The sequence below is a fragment of the Haemaphysalis longicornis genome, unplaced genomic scaffold (assembly GCF_048455015.1).
Source record: "Haemaphysalis longicornis isolate Haplotype H1 unplaced genomic scaffold, Haemaphysalis longicornis Haplotype H1 scaffold_5, whole genome shotgun sequence".
NCBI classification, from domain to species: domain Eukaryota; kingdom Metazoa; phylum Arthropoda; class Arachnida; order Ixodida; family Ixodidae; genus Haemaphysalis; species Haemaphysalis longicornis.
In genome coordinates, this window is record NW_027526385.1 from 123,956,809 (window position 1) to 123,980,486 (window position 23,678).

At 43.8% G+C, this 23,678-nt stretch overlaps 1 pseudogene; it reads left to right on the forward strand.

Moving 5' to 3' along the window:
- The first annotated feature begins 413 nt into the window (after positions 1-413).
- The window catches only part of LOC144139877 (uncharacterized), a 59,934-nt pseudogene continuing 36,669 nt past the window's right edge, over positions 414-23,678 (forward strand).

Genomic DNA, 23,678 nt, shown 5'->3' on the forward strand with positions numbered 1-23,678 from the left:
TGCCACACCAGCCACACGATGGGGGGTTTTTCTGGGAGCCTCTCGTGTTATGTGCTGTTAGAGGTGTCGTTGCAGCGGGGTCTTTAGTGGGTCTATTCCGTCGTGCATTAAGAGCATCGAGGTTTACAGTTTCCTTTGGCGTAGCCGAAAGGAGTTCTGCCTGCTGATGTTTTACTGCCCCAGTCTGACGAGCGATGAATAAAGCCTTCGTGACATCTAAGCTTAAGTCAAGGTGCAGAGTTTTCGAAAGTTTGTGGTTCTTGACGCCCACGACTAGTCTGTTACGGATTGACCCTTCGCGGAGCGCCCCGTAGTTACAAGTGTGTACTAGTGTGTGCACAGCTGTGTCTAAATCATTGCCGGGCTCGCTATCCACCTGAACTCCAGTGTTTAATTTGACCCGCTCGTAGATAATGTTTCTGCGAGGTATGAAGTAGTCCTCGAAACGCTTGAGCACAGCGTTGAAGTTTTTCTGCTCTTCAGGGGTCATCTTGAATGTGTTAAAGATGTCCTCTGCCTGGGGTCCTATGAGGTAGACCAGTGCGTCCACCTTCAATTCTTTGGGTCGATCGCTTAGCCCTGAATCAGCCCGCTAGCAGCCCGCTAGCTTGGTTCCATTCTGACGTTGAGGAGAAGGTTAACGGGTCAAGTGCCACGATCTGGAACAAGACAGGGCTGCCGGTCTTGTTGGCCATCGAGGACGAGTCGCCCTAGAAGGTCGCAGGCTCGTCGCTAGTCAAGATGATGTCGGTAGACGAGGGGTGGTTGGGTGTGCTGACGTGTCTTTCAGGTGGAGAGCCGCGGGCAGCACATCGACGTCTGACACCATGTTGGAAGGAATGCTTGCTCAATGACAGGCACATGATGTCAGGTGCTTGGGGTGAGGCGCGGGGCCAGAGCTCTTTTAGATGCGACGCTGAGAGGAGCATCTCTTGCCGGTGGCCCTGTCCTGCGTGCGTCGGCGTCCGCGTCCGCACAGCTGCGTCTCTCCTCCGCTCTCCCCCTCTCCTCTCTCCGATAGCGAACACTCTCGCCCAACATCTGCGGGCACGTGGCGCAGCACACTCTCACTCCGCCAGTGGGTGGCGCTGCGCGCTGTGCACATGTGCAATACTCTCGCTCTCCGCGGTCTCCTCTCCTTCGCAGCGCCATCCTTCGACGGCGCGGGCGACCGTCGACTGAGAAATCAGCCGGAGCGCGGCACTACGCTTATATGCCCAGCGCACCCGAAGGAGGGCAGACCACAGAGAGAAGCCTCCGTCTAAATGACAACACCAACAAGGTATCTCATTATGCTCAAAATTTCGCCCGCATCCCCTCGCGTGGAACCCAACGATGTGATTGAAACGCAATTCACGTTCACTACGCGTTTCACGCAATTCGAATAATCGACCCAAGGGAAACACCCAACGAAACCCCCTTCAGCGTCGCATCACACCAGGGCTCCCGCGAGGGGAGGTGGGCGTAATTTTATTCTTTTCACTACGCTACACGTGCCGGGCTAGTAGAGTGTCCCACAGACCAGACGGAGCAGTCCAGAACATCAACCTCGTCGAGCACAGCAACGCTATCTAGCCCATTCCGCAATGCAGCCAACGAGCGCAGATGACTGCAAACTGGTATTCTGGTCGTGGTACCACCCAAGCGCAGGCTTTCCACAAACCCTGGCGTCACCGAGCGAGAGGCGCTGTCAAGATGCTGGCGATGTTCATCACGTGGTGGTAGGAACCATTACGTGGTGGTAGGAACCAAATAAACTAAAGAAAAATATCATTATCCCAAGTATTGTTAGAGATGACGGTGTAATGACAATTTCTGAAAGATAGTCGGTATTGTATATTCTGGAAAAATTATATGACACTTTGAAGGACGATGGTACAGAACAAATTGAAAATAATGGAGAAATACAGCTAGAACTAAGTGAAAACGATATTGAATTCACAAAACAGGAAGTAGACATTGTAGTAAAAAATATCAAGAAACATATAGCTCCAAATTAAAATGGTTGCAGCGCAAAAACGACGACGGACGAGTGAGGAACGAACGGGACGAGCGCTAACTTTCAACTATGTACCAACAAGCCCAACTGGTTCTCAATGAATATAGCTCCAGGCTACGATAAGTTATCCACTACAATTGTCCAAAAACTTTATACACAACATAGCATGTTTTTCTTAAACATCTATAATGCCTGTTTGAGGTTACGCCACTTCCCAAGCAAATGGAAGATATCTAAAGTAAACTTAACCCCTAAAGCTAAGTTCACCCAACCAGACAAACCTGAACACTTCATACCGATTGCACTTAACTCTATAATAGGTAAGGTCCTGGAAAAATTGATCAACAATCGCATACATCATTACCTGGTAAAAAATAACCTCTTACAGGAAAACCAATATGGATTTGTACATGGAACTTCGGCAATTATGGCATTACACAACCTTAAAAAGAATATTTTGGAACAAACGAACTGTGGAAATAAATGTGTAATTATCTCTCTCGATATAAAAATGCTTTCAACAACATCCGATTAGACAAAATGACGATCGTTTTCAACAAACTATAGGTACCAGGAAATGTTGCACAACTTACATTAGACGCGCTAAAAGGAAGAAGTATAACGTATGACTTAGGAAACCGCAAAATAGAAAAAAAACTTCCAAAAGGATCCCCCCGGGGATCCCCATTGAGCCCCCTGTTATGGAATTTAACTATATCAGAATTATTAAGCTTGAAAATGCCAAATCAAACTAAACTACAAGCATTTGCAGACGATATTACCTTAACAACGGCAGGGCCAACAAGGAAAGACATTGAATTAAACGCCCAGGAAGCATTGAAGACCGTCCTAGAATGGTCCAACTCAAACAATATCGCTTTCAACCCAACCAAAAGTGAAGCATTATTAATAGGCAAACATTATCAAAAAAGACCTCCAATAATTAAACATGGCACACATAAGGTAAATCTTGTAAAACAACTGAAAATTCTACGAATAATATTTGACCAGAAGTTATCTTTCATGGATCACTTAGAATATATCAAGAACAAAATAGAAAAACTAACTATTAACTTGACAAAATTCTCGGGAAATACATGGGGTATTTCTCCCAAACAACTAAGAGATATATATATTTATGGAATAGAAAGGATGATTCTGTACGGTTCACCAATATGGACAACATTAACAGGTAAAACAATTCAAGAAAAAAAGCTTAAGTCTATTCAGCGAATTCCCATGTTGAAAATCTGTAAAGCCTTCAGAACTGTCTCAAATCAAGCCTTAAACGTTATAACTAATGTCATACCAATTAAATTCACAATTGAAAAAGAAAACAAACTCTTTGAAATATTCAACGATAACAAACCATTTTCATGGCAAAACAAACAATTGAAACTGGATAACATAGCTGCTAAAACTAACCTCTGGAAAGAACACCCAGCAAACTATTTTAAAATTGAATATCATAAAGAAATTCTTCCAGCAGACTATTACATATTCACAGATAAAGAAATTCTTCCAGCAGACTATTACATATTCACAGATGGCTCACAAGTCAACACCCAAGTTGGAGCATCTTTCGTTGTACTAAATAATTCAAAAAAAATTTTACATCAAGAAATGTATAAACTCCCAGAACGCAGCAACAACTTCATTGCCGAGTTAACGGCGATTGAAAGATCACTTCAATACATTAAGCAAAATTGATCCAACTTTCACTATCAAATATTAACTGACAGCCTTTCAACACTACAAGGCCTGAGCAATCCTACATCTACAAATCCTTTCATAGTAAACCTTAAAAAAGAAATAAAAAACCTCATTAAATCACATAATGTAACACTGGCATATGTTAAAGGACCCTCAGGAATATTAGGCAATGAGATAGCTGATGAATTAGCAAACAAGGCCAGAACGAAAGGAAACGAAATAGATCCCCCGATAACAAAAAAATTTATCAAGAAAGAACTTTACAAGACAGCTATAAAGAATTGGAAGATAGATTGGCAGAAAGAAGGCAAAAAATCAGAAACTTATAAATGGATAAAAAATGTAAGGTAATCAATAGACAATCTTCCAACAAATTATTTTTCTACTCAAGCTCTGACGGGACATGGGAGATTCCCATTTTACCTCAAACGATTCAAAATTTCAAACTCGGACTTATGCAAATGGGGCGAACAAGCCCAAGACTTTGATCATTTTCTTACATCATGTTCAATAACCTCTCAACATAGGCAAAAACCTTAAGAAATACTAAAAAAGAAAGAAATTCGGAGCTCCAAGGTCGATATTATTAAAAACCCTAAACTCTTTAAGATATTAAAAAATATGGTTGAAAAAATAGACGATGAAATACAGCAAAAAATACCTTTCTGACGATTCCGTGGAAACTAAGGGAGGGGAAAAGGTTTGCAGAGGCCACGCTAGGACCCCAAGAAAATTCATTTCTTGTGGGTGACCCCCTGGACCAGTGGCCCATGAAGCACTAAGCACCTTGTAGGCAACTACATCACCTTTCATCTACTCGCAGAACCATCGCCCACGAGGCAGGTTCGTACGCTATCAGCGAAAAAAAAAGGGGCAGAAGAGAGCAACAACCTTCACTCTGGGAACGTTACCATTCCCACAGGATGCTCCACTCAGCTGGGTCTTTGGTCCTTCCTGCCCTCCTCATTTTGACAAGCAACCAAAATGGTTCCTTCTCAATCGAGAGAAGCCAAGTGGTGGCCCGCCACCAAACCTTTTGTCTTAGCTAAATTGGGCTGTATACAACCGGACCTTCTCCAGCTTGAAAAAAAACCAAAAAGTACTTCTTCTTATCAAATGAAGAGTACCAAAGCAGCTTCCCCACGGGTCCCCAGGTGGGAACAGCACCTCAGAACGCAATCAGATACCACCCCCTGCGGCATGTTCGCAGGGAAGGTAGCAAAAGTAGTCTAAAGTACACATTCAGATAAAACCTCCATTGGAGCAAGGAATTTTAAAAAAATTAGAAAAAAAAACTAAAAATCAAACCTAAACCTCTTTCTCCCAATCTTATCACATTACATATTTCACTGATTCAGCAAACTATATGTCTTCGGTAAAAAAAAAATCACAACGCTCTAACCAATCCTTGCAATAAAATATAGCCACAGATAACATACTCAACTGAATATTTAACACCACTATAAAGTGAAAGCCAAACAAGAGAACACCAGTTGTAAGACGAGTTAAACGCACGAACTTCTAGCAATTACAGTTTTGCCATAAAAAAGGAACATTTTAATTTATTTATTTACTTATTTATTTATTTAGAACATACTGCTAGCCTCTTAGTGGAGGCTTTTGCAGGAATTGGGTGATACATTCATAACAATGACATAGCACACGTCAATTAAACTTTCATAGCACACTTCGCGTTTAAAACAGAGCAATGAGAAAGCACATACCAAAAAGAAATTCAAAGCACACTTCGCGTTTACAATAATCTATTTGTAGAAGGTAAACGTAAAACATAAAAAATAAAAACCATGTAGGAAAGCTGCGGCAGTACACTATTCTAGATTACACAATATACCATTTTTGTGAACCAAAATTCATCCTGGGGGATAAAGATGAGAACGGGTGAACGGTATAAAGAACATGCACATGCGCACAAAAATGAGACTGAAAAAGAGCGAAGGAGAGATAATCAACCACATGCCCCCCCCCCCAAAAAAAAGGGTTCTGAAGGCTTACAGACTTCAACATTCATCTTTCGCCACTCCTAATAATTTCAGTCAATACAATTCATAAGAAACCAATTAAACTTGAATTATATTTTCATTTTATAATCAACTAAATACATATATAGGTTATATGTAACCTTCAAACTCTTTGGAAAGGTACTAATATTTTCTTTATTTTAGCAGGAAAACCAGAAGCAACCTGATATTTCTCATACATAGTAAAAGATCAAGATAAGCCAATCTACTGCACCACAAGAGTCAAGACTTCGATCGAAGATTGAAGACTGAAGTCGAAAACCAATCACTTTTTTCAAAAAAAATAATAATAAACGCCGCCTTTTGCCCCCGCTTCCCTTGGCCGGTTTCGCCGATGCTATGCCCCCCCCCCCACTTTTTTTTCCAAAAAATTTACTTTTCCCACTTTCTTTTATTTTACTATTGGTTTAAGCCTGCTATACCTAGTGGCGCAGGCTGAGGCACTCAATATTTTAAGTTCTTTTAGTTCCCCTCACAATATCCATGTACGTACCGGGGCACGCAGCAGTGCGCGGACCACCTTCCGCCATAGCCGCTCAAACCCCCGCGGAAAACACCACACCAGCGGCGGAGGTTCACGCACAGGAAGCATTCCAGGCCAACTACAATTGAACGCACCGCACCCAATATAGAGGGGTGGAAGGCGGTGGCATGCAGGAGGAAGCACCCCACGGGCCTCCAGTGAAAAACGATAAGGATATGTTGAGCTGTTGGCCATTGGCTCTTCGTAAACAGGCTGCAAGCATGGATAATGCACCTTTCATTTCCACAAAGGTAGCAGGCTTCAGGATACAAAGGTACCAAGCTTGAGGAATAAAAAGCATTGTACCGGACGGCAGCTATGGGCGCTGGGGATGGAGATCTCATCCTGAGCATCTGGGGCATCCTACTGAACCAGGTGTGCGACGAGCATGTGCAACAACAGGGGTCATTCACCGAATGCCTACATGAGCCCCTTGACGATAGACAATTGATAAGATCAGCTGAATTCTTGTATTTCAATATTCTTTACTTTGCAACGCACGCTTTTCCCAAACTTCCAGTTTGGTAAAGATGGCCACAGTGGAAGCAGCTATTTGGCAACTACACGATATGAATATGTACGTCCGATAAATTTGCCTTCAACAGATGAGTAGTAGGTGTTTGCATTTGTCGTGTTTCTCTCTTTGGCTTTTCTTGGGTTAGTTATTCTAGGGTAATGGAAACGGCAAGGAAATAATGAAGTAAAAACAGGCCAGAAGCTGAATCACAAGCTAGGAGCTTTCTCTGAGCAGGGGGTCAGCTAACGCATACACGCATCGTAAAATCTATAGCAAACTATCACGTCTATAAATACAATTTGGTGCGAAGTATTTTCGAGAAACTTTATTGTAAACTACGAACTGATACTTTGCAGGGCTCGGGAACCCAAATAATTAATAAAAAGCAATAAAAAATATGCAGTGCAGGTGACAATCATACTCCTATAAAAGAAACATCGCACTGCAGTCCACTGCATCGATTTCCACCAGCCATGCGAATCATGGCCCACACGATCACAACAAACACATGTGGAAGCCTTAGCCTGTCAGCCTAACCTAGTGGGCGATTCACTGCTGAGTGGAGAAATGAGCACATGAGCATTATCCATGTGACTGCTGTGCGACGAGAGTAGACACCATCGGTAGGAGGGGGACAGCAATTGTGCAGAGGAGTAGACGGACATAAAAAAACGAGTAAACATAAGACAAGTCGGAGGAGACAACTATGCCGAAGAGAACCGATATATGAGGTTTAGGTCAGTGGAACACGTTCGCGGCACTTTCATTTCGTCCGCCTATCAGTCGAAAGCTTTGCGTGGGTATATATATAACCTGGCTGACGCATAAAATCCCGTTGCTTAACGGAGGTTTTTTAGCGCGTTATTTCTATGGGAACATTGCTGGGACTTATAGCCTATCGTAAAGCCCTGTAACCTATCACCGGCGTTCCGCTATAGTTTAGAGTCATGAGAACCATGCTTCACTGCAGTACCGAAAAGGCGTCCTATGACGCAGCCAGGACCTATTTTGAAGGGTTTCATAGTAAATCGTGTGTTTGTGTACAAATTTGTAAAGGTGTGCAAAAAGTGATGTTTAGTTTCGCAGTGAATATGAAGTGAATAATTGTTTGGTTAGAAAAGTTGTGAATCAAAAATATTTTTTATCGTCGGAAATATTTAGCAACTTACAATGAAAAAAAAATTACAATTTCTTCATTATGCATCAGTAACTACTACACTGTAGGAAATTGAGAGGCTCATTTTGAAGGGTTCGCAACATTTCTAACCACATACACCCGCTATCCCACTCGTTATAGCTTTGTTGACAGCAATGCACTTTATATAGAGCCACATTTCAGCTGATGTGGTGACCTCCAAAAAGTGTCTCGGTATTAGTGTAATTCTGTGGTTGATATTCTGACCAGGCGAAAGTAAAACAATTTCTTAGAAGTACCATGGACATTCATGTCAGTTTTAGCAAGGAAGCTATAGCAGCACAAGTCATGATAAATTGGGCTAATCTTTAAGGCTCCGGCAGCCTGCCTTCATGGTCAGATAGTATAATCCCCGCTTTGAACTTGCTTGTGTGTTGTCTTCCCAGTAACAATGCAGTAATTTTATTTTGAGAAAGCGTTTGCGCTGGAAAATAAAATTTGACCTTGTGGCAGTTGTCTTCAACTGTCCAGACATACTCGGTGGAATCATCCGATAGCTTTATAATTCATTTTGCACCAAAGGCAATAGCATTTCCAGAAAAAGGAATTGCAGCAAGGTAATTTAAAATATAAACTTACCCTTCATCATCATCATCATCATCATCACCAGCCTATCTACGCCCACTGCAGGGCAAAGGCCTCTCCCAGTCTTCTCCAATTACCTCGGTCCTGTGCCAACCGTGACCAATTTATCCCCGCAAACTTCTTGATCTCATCTGCCCATCTAATTTTCTGCCGCCCCCTGCAGCGCTTGCCTTCTCTAGGGATCCACTCTGTTACCCTTAACGACCAGCGGTTATCTTGCCTTCGCATTACATGTCCTGCCCACGTCCATTTCTTCTTCTTAATTTCTACCAATATGTCTTTAACACCAGTTTGCTCCCTGGCCCACTCCGCTCTCTTCTTGTCCCTTAATGTTACACCTAGCATTTTCCACTCCATTGCCCGCTGAGTCGTTCTCAATTTAAGTTGAACCCTCTTAGTCAGCCTCCAAGTTTCTGCCCCGTAGGTGAGTACCGGTAATATGCAGCTGTCATACCCTTTCTTCTTCAGCTCCAATGGTAGGCTGCTATTCATTATCTGGGAATGTCTGCCATATGCACCCCACCCCATTCTGATTCTTCTAATTATCTCTGCCTCATGGTTGGGATCTGGGGTCACAACTTGGCCTAAGTAGATATATTCGCTTACCACTTCCACTGCCTCGCCACCTATCTCAAACTGCTTTGCTGTCCCGAGGTTATTGATCATTACTTTAGTTTTCTGCATATTAATTTTCAGGCCCACGGTTCTACTCTGTTCGCCCAGTGCAGAAAGCATGCTTTGCAATTCGTCCCCCGAGTTACTTAGCAACGCAACGTCGTCAGCAAATCTGAGGTTACTGAGGTATTCTCCATTAACCCTTACTCCCACCTGTTCCCAATCCAGCGTTCTGAATACTTCTTGTAAGCATGCTGTGAATAACATTGGAGAGATTGCGTCTCCTTGTCTGACACCCTTCCTTATAGGTATTTTATTGCTCTCCCTATAGAGGATGATGGTAGCTGTAGACCCATTGTAGATATCCTCTAGTATTCTTACGTATTGCTCATCTACCCCCTGGTTCCGTAATGCCTGAATGACTGCTAGGGTTTCGACCGAGTCAAATGCTTTCTCATATACTATGAAGGCTAAATATAGGGGTTCATTATACTCAGCGCACTTCTCTATCACCTGATTGATCATGTGAATATGGTCCATTGTTGAGTAACCTTTACGGAACCCTGCTTGTTCTTTAGGTTGACTGAAATCTAAGGTTGCAGAGATTCGGTTAGCGATTACCTTGGTAAATACCTTGTAGACGACTGACAGTAAGCTGATCGGCCTGTAATTTTTCAAGACCATCATGTCGCCTTTCTTATGGATTAGGATGATGTTCGCGTTCTTCTAAGATTCCGATACCATTGCGGTCATTAGGCATTGCGTATACAGGTTTGCCAGTTTTTCAACTACAATTTCTCCGCCATCCTTCAAGAGGTCTGCTGTTATCTGATCCTCGTTAATTGGCGTATTCATGGGAGGTTGTGGCTGTTATACACCAGGGTGGCCAATCCTGCTTGTAAAAACTTGCTATGTCACAAATGGTTAAATTATAATTTTCGATAATTCAACACAGTCCTGTCACACCTTCATAGGAATACACGTCTTTAAAAGCGTGTTATTTCGGGTGAAAATTCCTTTTTTCTGATAATGAGAATTGTGCTTCACCATGCATCCATCTACTCTGAATAGAATGTCACCAGTTGACCTTTATTATGTGTCCAAAAGTTGTCACGTTCATCAGCATCAGCATAAGTCACTACATGCTGGAGAGACTGAATTTGAACTGTTCTATCAAGCTACTCTACACAAGGACTGTTAGTGTCTGCCTGGAACTCAGTCAGTCCAAACGATTCAAATTGAGTGTCTTCTTATGAAATCGCAAGGCGCAATGGTTATACAAGGCTGTTTTCGACGGTTCTAGAATTACTTCAAGGTGTCACATGTGTTAATTAGGTTACAGAAATAAGAACCACAGAGTTTCTAAATTCAGTCTACGCATTTACACAGAACTCTAAGGTAACATTTTGGTGCCGTTTGTCAAAATAGTCATGTACGTTTTTCATATCGCATGCTCCTTAATTTTATATACCAGACAGAACGTGTATTTACACAGTACGTAAATTTTAAGGTTGGATAAATTCGTCTGAAAGAAACTTATCCTAAAGATGAAATTTTAATCTCTGACGGTTAGGCTGAAAAAAGGCACATTCTCCTCCAGCTTCTGTGAGTTGAAACTTTTTTTGCATTCCTCTGGAACTGTAATTAAGTAGCTTTAGCTGTAGTCAGTTGAGGGTTTTGGAGTTACAGTTGCAACATGAAGTTCACTACCGAGCTTCAAACATTTGAAACATGTTCCTAAGACTTAACCTTGCAACACTTTTGGGTTGCCAAAACTAAGGATAGGGTTATGGAAATTGAGAAGAAAGCTATGGCTTTATGCCACAGTAGTTTTGTTTTATCTATCGCTGAGAACCAAAAAACGAAGCTTGCAGAAATAGGCCGACGAAATTTTCCCTCTTTGTCATTCATACGGTAACCTGTTTAATGCGCTGTTTTTCGATCAGTACTGCGTGAACAAAGCAAACTTTATTCCTTTCGGTTTTGAGAGTTTATGTAATGCGTTATTTCTAATATTATTGTTTACAACAGGAACGCTTCTATATTGAAGGTGTTTAAATTTATTAGTCTCGAAACATTGAATGAAACAAGCACTGCCATTTAACCTACAGTAATAGCATTTTTACGAGCACACTTTTTTTCACCGTTTCTGATGTTTTTAGGATACAGTTGACTGTGCTGCACTATAATAAAAGGCCTTGCAGCCACAAGCCAAGACAAAAAACGGTCAAACGAAATATCACCTGAAGATATCACGACCCCGAAAAGGGCACTACTTTGTTTTTTCGTTGACAACCAAGCCAGCATTTGATACTTCCTGAAAGTATTTCAAGTTAGTACAACAGAATCAAAGCCAATATTTAACACTTACTAGCTTATTACTAGGCATGTATTACAAATGCACTGACAATTAGCTACAAGCGAGTGTAGGTTGATATACACTTCGGGTTTAGCATTAGCTGATATTTTTGTGCCCGGCTTTTTTATTCATGCAACTCAGAAATCCAATGATCATTTTTTTCGTAACTTCAAAAGGATCAACATATGGACAAGTTGTTACTGCTTGGATACCTTAAAAGGCAGTGTAATCTACAAATAGAAAAGCAAAACAAGTGGCCAGGATGGCGCCGCACTTAAAACTAATTTTATGAAAAACGCAACAAAAGTATAACTACTACGACCGAACCCACGTGCTCTTGCATCATGACGCACAACCAGGGTGTCGAACCGGAACCGGAACCGAACCGCAAACCGGAACCGAACCCGAATTTTTTCCCGGAACCGGAACTGAACCGGAACCGTATTCTTTCCGCCATTTTGGAACTGAACCCGAACCGGAACGAAACGAAGGAACCGTTCCGAACCGGTTCCGGGGCCTCAAAAACGTGACTCGTAGTTTTTCATTTCGGTATCCTACCTTGCGTCTGAAGATATTTTGCCACTCGCCAGACAGCACCACGATATATTTTGCATAGTCTGCCGTTCCCAAGGGGCATAATGTTCTCTTATTATTATTGCCCTGAATTTAATGCAACGTTGTCCATATATACTATCAGTTTGCGTTAGGTACTGCCCATCTCTCCCAATTATCTTTTACCTTTAGCATAACTTAAGTTAGAATGCATATTCCGAGGCAACATATAGAATATTCTTCATGGTTTCTATCTGCATGGTGCTTAAAATCGTGTAAAGTTTTCATCGTGTTATTATTTCGAATGCATCCCTGTCCGCTTGGGAAGGCCTTCAGGGACACCATAAACAATAAATACATATCTTCACCTTATTTTAGTTCAAATGGGCAGCTATATACAAACAGCACTGAGACACAAGCACTCACGCTTCTCCACGTCACCGTGACTTTTTCTTGTACAGTGCCGTCGTGTCCTTTGGTCGCTGCTCCAAGAGAACATGAGAATTGAAAAAAAATTTGGGAACTTCTCATTTCCACTTTTAAAGTAGACGCGATAGCATTTTTATGTTATCTTGAATCTGCTCAACGTTAAAATTAAGAGGCGCATGGATTGAAGTCGATTAATGCGGGTTAGCGGGTAGACTGGGGTGGATTAGTGAGATGAGTGAATGAGTTAATGTGAATTAGTGGGACTGGTGTGTTGAATAATTTGGATTACAGGAATTAGCAGGTCAGTTAAGGCGGATTATACGGTCGGACCAAACATAATTTCTTTGGGGTCCTTGGCATTTGGAAATTTTGCAGCGTTCTCCTTGTCGACCAATCAGTAAATTTTGTCACGCACAAAGTAGCTGAAAAGTTATGTGACGACCACCTAAATGCTATAAAAGGTCTTTCTTTATGCCCGTATTGCGCTGTTTTGTTGTTTCTATAGTAAGATTGATATCTCTCACTAAAGTTAACTAATTGCCTAATCCATATTTTATATTCATTAAAAGGTTTTCAAAACGTGAATATATTTATTAGGGGACACTGTGGGAAGAAACTAAACTTAAAGAAAAAAAGGAGCAACGATCAACTGGTTTGATTCAAAAGACGCTTGGTAGCATTCTTCAATAGCTTCTCTTTCTTTGTGCTACTGTTCGGCAGCCTTCCACAGGTGTAGCATCTCAACCCCCGAACACAGCCCCCTTCAAGCTGAGGAAGCGGCGATAGCACGTGCGCTTAGCCAAAGTGGCGCCAAAACTTTGAGAAGACTTTTAGTAGGCGTGGCCCAACTTTGACAACGGTCGATTGCATGTTACAACAGTTCGAACGATCAATCAGGGACCACAAACGAGACCAGTCACGATTGTATGGGCACCAGCTCATACTGGCATCCCCGGCAAAAAGATCCCCAACCTCGTGGCTCGAGATCTGACCCGATTAGCCAGCGCTGATGAAGCCAAGTCCGACTGCATGCATCCTGCAGTCACAGACCAGGAAGTTACTCATCACTATTGACTCTCCCGTAGAACGTAGATTGACATCTCTCACTAAAGTTATTAACTAATTGCCTAATGCATATTTTACATTCATCAAAGGGTTTTCAAAACGTCTATATATCGCACAAATCGCTACCGATTAACCAGGAAAGATTACTTCGCGCCCTGCGGGCATACACCTTCCCACACACACCCAGACTTCACCTTTTTGACCGGACACAATTCTCTCCATTTCGTCTCTTTTGTGGAGAGCCTGGGAACCTCATACACATAGTAGGCGGATGCGACAAGTCCACCCTAGATCCACCCAACCTGCACGTCTCCACAGAGATTTGGAAGACAGCCTTGGCCAGCTCCGGCCTAGAAGGTTAGCTGCTATTTGTTTGTAATTTGCGATCGAGCACTGTTCTTGGTTATTAATGGAAAGTCCAGTCCTGTCCAGTCACTGCTCCTCGCGCATGCTCAGCACGGCTCTTCACGAGCCACGTGAACGGAGTAGAAACTTGGAGGCTTACGAAGAGGGTTCAACTTAAATTGAGGACGACTCAGCGAGCAATGGAACGGAACATGATAGGTATAACATTAAGGGACAAGAAGAGAGGAGAGTTGGTCAGGGAACAAACGCGTGTTAAGGACATATTAGTAGAAATGAAAAAGAAGAAAGAGACTGGGGCATGGCATGTAATGCGAAGGCAAGATAACCGTTGGTTATTAAGGGTAACAGAGTGGATCCTTAGAGAAGGCAAGCGTAGCAGGAGGCTGCAGAAAGTTAGATAGGGTGATGAGATCAAGAAGTCTGAAGTGATAAATTGGTCGCAGCTAGCACAGGACAGGTGTAATTGGAGATTAATGGGAGACGCCTTTGCCCTGCAGTGGGCGTAGATAGGCTTGTGATGATGATAATGATGACACGCCATCCAATTAGTCATTATGGCCGTTCTTTCTTTCTAACAGGTCTGTTAGCAGAGAAAAGATGAGCAGAAGGAAATCGCTCGAAATGCCACCTGCCACGCTTAGCAGTCTGAAATTGATGCCGACGCTGGCCTGTTTTCAACTTCTAGCACTGTAATGATTTCGTGTTAAAGCTAAAGCCCCGTTGAAACTTGGGGTAGATGAAAAGCGTTGCAGACCAACCGATTTATTTACAATGCAAATTTTTTTGCCTCTGTGTGCGAAAATAGGGGTGCGTGCGTGCGTAACATTTGATGGATCCAAAAAATATAGCGGGCGCGTAGGCTCTCCTTCCTGCAAAAGAGACCGCTCGCTTGCCAGAAACCTACCTGCCCTCCTGCCTGCCTGCCTGCCTGCCTGCCTGCCTGCCTGCCTGCCAGCCAGGCAGAAGATTCTGTGGAGGATGCGTGATTTGGGGACGAGGGGCGGCCCGTCACGAGCCGCCCGGGGGGGGGGGGGGGAGACGAAAAATGCCCCACCACGGCCACACTCAAGGGTACCAAAAAATGATTGTGGACGGACGGGTCGTCTGCTTAGTAGGATGAGGCAAAAGGCATCCCGCAGGAAGGCTGGCCATTGCCAGCAGATTCTGGTTAGGATGCACCGATAAGGGAGGCGCCGGAGGCACCGGGGCGCTACCCACTGGCCAGGAGGCTAAATGTTTGCCTTCCAGAAGACTGGCGAGGACGCATTATTTGGAGACGATGTTGCTGCCCGTCACTGGTCGGCGAAGGGAGTGGATCACAGGGAGGCACAGAAGCGGCTACGTACAGCCATGCGTAAGAGCACAGCTCTTAAGCACCCGCTCCTGTGGTTTTGCGTAGTTTCTCAGCGTCGGCCTTGTTGTCCCCGAGAGAACGAAGACGCCACCGAAGATAGAGCGAGCAGGAAAGCGGAGGACGAAAGTATGGCGAAAGTGGGAGGGGAGGGCGAAATTTCGAGACCGCGCAAGACATGCTTCACGGCAGCGCCGCCTTACGAGATAACGACAGAGTATACCGCGTGCCGTCGTGCGCTTGTTGAGGACGCGATCACTTCCTAAGACACAGCAGCTATGCACCGTCGCCGGGAAGACTACAGTTCGTGCTGCACTCAAATTTCGCATTAGCGACTATCGTAATCGTCTGCCATATTTTCTTGTTTCCTCAAGAAAACAACTGCGGTGTATAAAATTGCAGTGGTATGAGACAAGAACAAAATAAAATTAAATCATAAAAATGAAGGAACCTAATTTAATAAAGGTAAATTTGCGGCCATAAAGAGTAATGTTTTCACATTCATACAAATACGCACAGCCTTAAGTGTCCCAGCGTACCTTTTATTTCGCTTCAGTTAGTGTTGTAATCGTTGACCTACCTGTCACGATTTGGCCCGCATTCGTGAACGTGAGAGGGTCGTAGTACAATCCACCCGAGGGACGACCCGCAGCGTGCTGGTGGTGACGGTGACTGAGCGCGAGCGGCTGTGCTCGTCGGTGTTTATTGGACAGCCGTGCACAATGTCTCCCACCGAGCCAGGCAGGGCCACCGAACTTAGCGGCCAACGAAGATTGGCGAATGGAGGGGGGGGGGGAGGGGGCACATACTCGTCACACTACCATAGAAAACATTTTGCAGTAACTTGTGCAGTTAGAGGAACACTTCAACGCTTACAATAAACTCGCCGCGGTGGCTCAGTGGCTAAGGCACAAAGACGCGTGTTCTATTCCCGGCCGCGGCGGCCGCCTTTCTCATGGAAGCGCAAAGCGAAAACGCCCGTGTGTACGAGATTTCGGCGCACGTTAAAGATCCCCAGGTGGTCAAAATTAATCGGGAGCCCTCCACTAAGGCGCGCCTCATCGCCTGCGTTGCGTCGGTGCGTTAAACCCAAGAATAAATAAATAAATAAATAAATAAATAAATAAATAAATAAATAAATAAATAAATAAATAAATAAATAAAATAAACACTCTTGATACACGCTTTCACTCTTCTTCGCATCTGTAAGCACTGCGAAAGCTATAGGTATTGCAGCACAGAGCAACAGTACGTGATTTGCTCGTCGCTGCGGATACACCTTCCGTTTGTGCTTCGCTTTTGTGGCTTTCTTTTAAAGTGGCTATCAAATGCGTTTTATTGTGCAACTTAAGGAAAGCCGGCAAATAGCCGCTTCATCGCTGTAATGACGTCATTTCAGCGCTCGAAGCACGCCAAGACTGGGAAGGAGAGAAAAATATTTTAAGCAAGTTTCTAAGGCATCTGATGAGGACAGAGCAGTAAATTTTGGCTGGGGCACTTTGCGACCCCCTAATCTAAGTACGGGATGTGTTGGTTGACTACTTTCTGCAAGCACTGAAGATTTAGAAAAAAGTTGATCAAAGTGTTGCAGGGTCGCTTTAGTTTTCCAAGACAAAATATTTGCACAAAGAAACCTTCATTCACTTTGTTTTTGTTCCGACTTGACAAGGAAACGAAAACCAAGAACAAAAAAATTAACAGAAAAAAAACACGCCTGCTTTCTTCTTCGAACCCGTTTGAACCCGTTTGAACCGGTTCGAACCGGTTCGAACCGGAACGGAATGGTGCTCCGGAACCGAACCCGAACCGAACCCAAAAGACTTGAACCCGAACCCGAACCGAACCCGAAAATTGTCGGGTTCGACACCCTGCGCACAACTAGGTTATAACGAACTGATCCAAAACCGTATTTTTTTCCTGAAGTGTTATCGATGGCTCGCTAATATGCCCACTCCGCCTTTCGTAATATGACATGTCTCAATGACTTCCCTTTTTATCCGATCGCAATGCACCGGAAGGATGGTGGCATTGTAAAAAAATGAAAGGCACCAGTGTTCAGAACAATGCCTGGTGACATGTAAATATGTCTTGTGTTTTAGTGAATTTATGCGTTCCAACAATCTTATATTTATGCAGCTACCCTTTTGCCTAATGTACACGTGTCCACAATCAAAAGAAATTTTATATACAAACGCCGTTCTGCAATTGATGAATGGGGACCTGTGCTTAACAATACCACTTTTCTTTTTTGTCCAAGATCACATCCCCCCGTTCATTTTCTATCTATTTCACCACATATTTTACTGTGTTTTGGGGGCTTAAAAACCCTATACACAAAATCGGCTAGCTACATATCTCAGCCCATGCGACAGCTTGTGCTTATACGGAATAACGGCAATCTTTTCTTCTCACACGGCTCACCAACCCTCGGTCCGGCAAAGTCCAATGCTTTTATCCGCCTCATATGCTTCTGCACTGTCCTACAAAGAACCCACTCTAAAATCCCTGCCTTGGGGAACCATGTCAGTTGTACCGAAAGGCAATATTGAAACCTGGTGAAAACAAGACCTAGAGACAGCCGTTGGCAAGTACGAAATAGTAATGCCATTATTTACTACCTTGTACCACCTTTACTGTTACGCTGCCAATCAATATGCGTTTTTTATAACACACCTGATAATTATTTGTGTTGGAAGCTGCAACACTGAAGTGCTGTCTTATTTTTTCCGTTGCAAGATTATGTCCGCAGCATTGTGAGTGATGTTGCCACGCGTTGCGAGGTCACCACGCTCAGGGAAATTGTCGCAAGCAGCCCATTGAGGACACAGCACATGACGGATGCATACGACGTGCCAGCCAAGGAAGCACCTGACTCAGATCATATTAGTCGATATGCACCCGAACAGCCTATTGTGGAGGCCTTGGCGGAGCACTAGCTTTCATCACGTTGATTAATTAGATTGATTTGATTGATTTATTGCGAGGCCTAACCTGTCCACGCTACACAGCCGATGAGGCGTGCCGTAGTGGAGGGCTCCAGAATAATTTTAACCACGTGGGGATCTTTAACGTGCGCCGAAATCTCTACCACACGGGTATTTTCATATTTCTCCTCTATCTAGATAGCGGCCGCTGCGGCAAAAATGAAACCCGCGTCCTTGGGCTCAGCACCCTTTCAGCACAGAATGATCCATAAAGGTTCTGCTTCGGTGTACGTTGCGGACGTTCTCACAGCAGAGCTGCATAGGGCTAGGTTTTTCTTATATTTTTTAACCCTGAACCAGATAATAGCAGTTCTCAAGACCTCCGATTTACTGGACTACCATGACTTCTAAACAGCCAATATTTAGGCAAACTGAAAAAACTACACCAGCACAATGGGGGCGCTTTTGTACACACAGGAGCTGCTTACATTGAAAACGAAAGATCTTACCTTGGCCAGCAAGCCTTACAGCACTGGCTACTGGAAGCCCACATATGAGGTTGAGGGAAATCGCTGCCGTATGTTGCCCACAACACAGGCTGGTAGCACGACGCGATTCGCTGTTCGAGCCTGCACCAACGCCAGCGCGTGAGGAGCCTGTATGCAGTGAAGCGATACTTCCTGAAAATATTTGAAGTTAGTACAAGAGAATCAAAGGAATATTTCACACTTATTAGCTAATTGAAATATACATTTATAATTAGCTATATGCGAGTGGAGGTTGACTTAAACTTAGCGGCTAGCATAAGCTGGTATGTTTGTGCTGTGCTTCAATAACTTTAGGTGTTCTGTGCACATAGAACTGCTGCTATTGTCACAAGTCTGCTGTTGTGTACAGATTCTGTCGGGTTTCAGTTCTCTGTCGAATTCGTAAGTGTGCTTCTGGTCTTCGCCAGTCTTTTTCTTCGTTGTGAAAACATAAAATGCATGAATCAATAAAGACAAAAAGTTTTTTTAATCCCTTCCTAGCTGTCTTACCTATGAAGCTCCGACGCATGGGGAGGCCAAGGGACTCCAGATTTTAGTACACAGCCCCGAGAACGGCTGGGTGAAGGCACAGGTTCGCAAAATATGCATGATGACTGATCCAGCCATTGCTGCCTTTGGCAACCACTTTTGCAACCCAACAATCCGAACACAGCCCATATTGGCTCCTGCATACACCGGTGCGCACATGCGGGTAAGCTTTGTGGAAGACACTTCAGATGTGCAGTTTTCAAAACGGCAGAGAAGAGCATGTTTGACAAGCAGCCGGTAAAGCTCAGATGATGGGCACCATGAAGCGTGAGGGGTTCCAATATAAATTTGGACTGCCTACATGAGGCCAGTATCCTCAATACGGAAAATGGGACATATCCTAGTCCACTCAAATAAGAAAAATGTAGTGAAATAATATCTCCTTTAAACTATGCAAATACGTCGTTTCAAATATCAAGACATGTAGAAAGTAAACATCTGCTTCTAAACCGTGAAAATACCACTTCAAATATGAACTCCTCATTACGTCACGGGCAAGAATTCAATGGTAAATTGTGCTCTGGGGCTAAGGTACCCTAGAGAAAAGGGTATTCCAAGTTGGGACTTTAGCCATCAACCAGGAATAGCAGCGCCAACTGGGAATTTCACCGTAAACCAGCTTGGACCAGCTACCATGCCCTCTAGGATCAATAAGGATTTCAGAGGAAAAAAATATTGGTTGTTCATTTTGTAAAGTTTTGACTTCGTTATTGAGCGAATGAACTGTCTACTTCACGAATAAAAAAGAGGCATCAGTCTTCGATGGAAAAAATATAGGAGTGTGGCCATGGGGGTCGGACGCACTGAGCACACCACAAAAATAACAATGAATGAAATGAATGACGAAGCAGAACGAAAGCATCTATGGCATAATAAGAAAAACAGATGATAGATATAAAATGAGCGAATTGTTTGTGCAATCTGTGGTGTCCACCACGAGGGGCAGGCCCGACACAAACCAGAAACTACAAGTTGCCTAACAGGTCAAGAAACTAGCGGTGGTGGTAATCCACGTAGCAGTATGGTCGAATGCACGACGCAATAGAAAATTCAGCGCAAGGATACAGTGCAACCTTTCGGGATGATGACAGAACGGGATGCCGGCGCGAGCTTGGGTACGGCGGCGCCATTACGGTAAATCACACTATAAATGGCGCGTACGCACTCCTAAACGGTTTAGATTGTACGTGTGCTAATTCAAACAAAAGTCTAGCCGACCGTTCAGACAGTCGCCGAGATGTTATTTTTGCATACGTACCAATTCATGTCGTCGCCGCATCGTACCGGGGACGCCGGCTATTTAGTGTGTTAATTATTCCTTGCAACCTTTTGTCGTGGTGTGGATCCCACCGAGGGTCTTTCGTTTGCTTTTCCAGCCCTGAGCGGAGTGCGGGATCTATGGTGTCAACGAATTCCCGAAAGCCAAAACCGCTTCCCCATAACAGCACTGATCGCCACGATTAGGCAGTAGCATACCGTAGTCTGAGGAGCGCAAAAGCGGAGGTACGTCACCGCTGAGGAGCGGAGCATCATAGGAGGGAAGACTCGCGTGCCCTTAAGAGCGAAGAGAAAATTGAAAGGAGGAGGAAATCGGGAACGACGATGATACGCGGTTTTTGATCTGCAATTTTTTTAGAATACTTATCGCTCTAACAATATTCTTCAGGAAGAGATTTCTGATACATTGCTTTATTTGGGTAAATGTGCATTTAACCCGCCGCGGTGGCTCAGTGGCTAAGGCGTTGCGCTGCTGAGCATGAAGTCGTGGGTTCGATTCCCGGCCGCGGCGGTCGCCTTTCTGATGGAGGCGAAAAGCAAAAACGCCCGTGTGTACGAGATTAAGGCGCACGTTAAAGATCCCCAGGTGGTCAAAATTAATCCGGAGCCCTCCACTACGGCGCACCTCATCGTCTGCGTTGCGTCGGCGCGTTAAACCCAACAATCAATCAAACAATATGTGCATTTATGTGTCCGGGGAAGGTATTTAATTCTGGACCCCTTTCTTCTCTATCTCTTGCTTAGCTTAATCACTGCGACTGCGATTGTTTCATTAACTATGAAGAATTTCTCCCCGTTTCCCACTACATCTTTTTAGGTATTCACTACAACTCCATGCACCTTTTCTTGGCCGCCGATGAAAGAAAGGGGGGAGACGAATACGCAGCGAAATGCCCTATCTTTGTACACTACAAAAAACAGGCGGCGCAAACAACCAGTGGCGCTAAGCGAACATGTCTCATCGAAGCAATCAGAAAGCGTTAAGGCATGTCTCAAATCACAGAGTCTCGAGCCTTGAGATTTTTTACTTTGGACAAGGTGATGCGGAACCGGCCCAAGCATTCCTCTGGACATTATTATTGCCCATTCACAATGCATAAGATGTAAGTAGTCGCCCTCAAATCTGTGTGTGCACTCGCGTGAGGAGTTGGTTATTTATGCCACGTGTGCAGCGGAAAAATAAAATGTGGTACAGGTCGACTTCCGCAACACTTTCTCATTAACGGCGCATAGGGAACAGAAAAACAATAACGGCGACCGCAACTGTTCTGTACTAAGCTTGCATTCCAACACCTCACAGAGGTAATTCGTGGGTTAGAATATAAGATTCTGTCTTCGGGCGCACAGCGTTATATTAAACGGTGAATACATTTACTACTGGGCATTTGGTTGCAATTTTCGTGCTTTAAACAAAGACCTCGAAATTCTGGTTTACTTGTTTACAGCAATAATGAAGAGCAACAACATACCAATACGAATATGTTGACAACGTCGATATGTCAACTTCAATTATTTGCACAGCATACTTTTCACACGTGTTCGAAACCAGTTCACATGCGTACGTTAGAATGGGGGCTTGAGGCTGGGGGCCGGGAGGCTGAATCGAGTCACAGACAGACACACAGACACACCAAACTTTCTGGGTTTAAGAAGCCGAAGAAAGACTGTCGTCTTCGGAATGCACAGGAGAGCGATTGGCCAGCGCAGGTGCAGTGGTTTTAGGGAAAGATGTTGTTTTATTTTTGTTATGCTTGAGCTGAAGTCATACGACCTGGTTATGAACCGTGCAGCCAGATTTTGCACTGCCTTTATTTTGTCAAAAATATATTGGTAGGAGGACCAAGAAGAAGTGAACTGTAGCTGTGGTAATACATACGTTGCATAGGCTAGTTGGCGATTGTTAGATGAAGCAGCATCCAGATTTCGATGTAAGTATCCCAATCATCGTGAAGCTTTCGCACATTAGGCCTTCAATTGGGGTGACTATGAAACGTTTGCCGTTCACAGCACGCCTATGTATTTATAATTTAAAGCCTCAGTAATAAATTGCGATTGAGGAAGCACAAAAAATGAAGCTAAGGCGTTTTCGGCTTTAAAATATTTTTGGCATTTGAATAAGTTCAGAGACATTTGCCAGGTATTGCATTAGTCGCAAATAGCATTTAGCTCTTTTGAAAGCGTTACGTGGGCACTACAGCGGTTATTAATTTTCCAGAATATTATCGAACGGTGGGCAAAGAGTCACATGCAAGGTGTTACACTAGAAGGAAAGTCGTTAATAAATATTTCAAAAACTAAGGGACCGCTAACGCTGCCTTGAGGCACACCCGAGGTGACAGGGAAAAGCAGCGAAGTAGAACCATTAATTACCGCAAACCTGCCCTCCTCCTCACTTGCACCATCCGCCTTCCCCTCCTTCTAGACCCATGTCTTTGTATCCCCTCTGTTAACCTAATTGCCCACAGGTTGCCGTTGCGTGTCACTGCGTGACCACCGGAGTTCAACCTTTTTCTTTAATTCAGCTGTAATTTCATCTACTTGAGTTTCTTCTCTGATACAGGAAGGTCACCCCATGTTCCTACGGGTTACTCATTTCATGGTTCGTTTCGTGGCCCCTTGAGCAGATCTAAGTTTGTTTTCTGGTAGTTTTGCAAGATTTCAACTTCCAGCTCGGTATGGGACGACCGAGAGTATGCACTAAATGCAGATCTTTTTTTTGAAGAACAGGGGTAGCTTACTTTTCAATATTTGGGATTGCTTGCCTAATGCTCCTCAGCTCATATCTATTCTGTGCCATATTTCTCTGTCATTGTTCGGGACACCCCTCTTCATTTGTCCGGGGTAGTTATATTATTTTCCTCTTTCTAGCGTTTCGTTTGCTAAGCTGTATAGCACCCTTTCGACATGCCTATTCGTCATTACTACAGACTAAATATAGTTCATCGAGAATTTTTTGCAGGAGAATAGATAGAGAAAACATTTATTGACCAGTCAACGACCTAAGTCCAGGTCACGTAAACCATAAATCCTGAGACCACGATGTCTTCACAGTAGTCCCGAATGTCCTTGCAGATCTTCTAAATATGAATGCA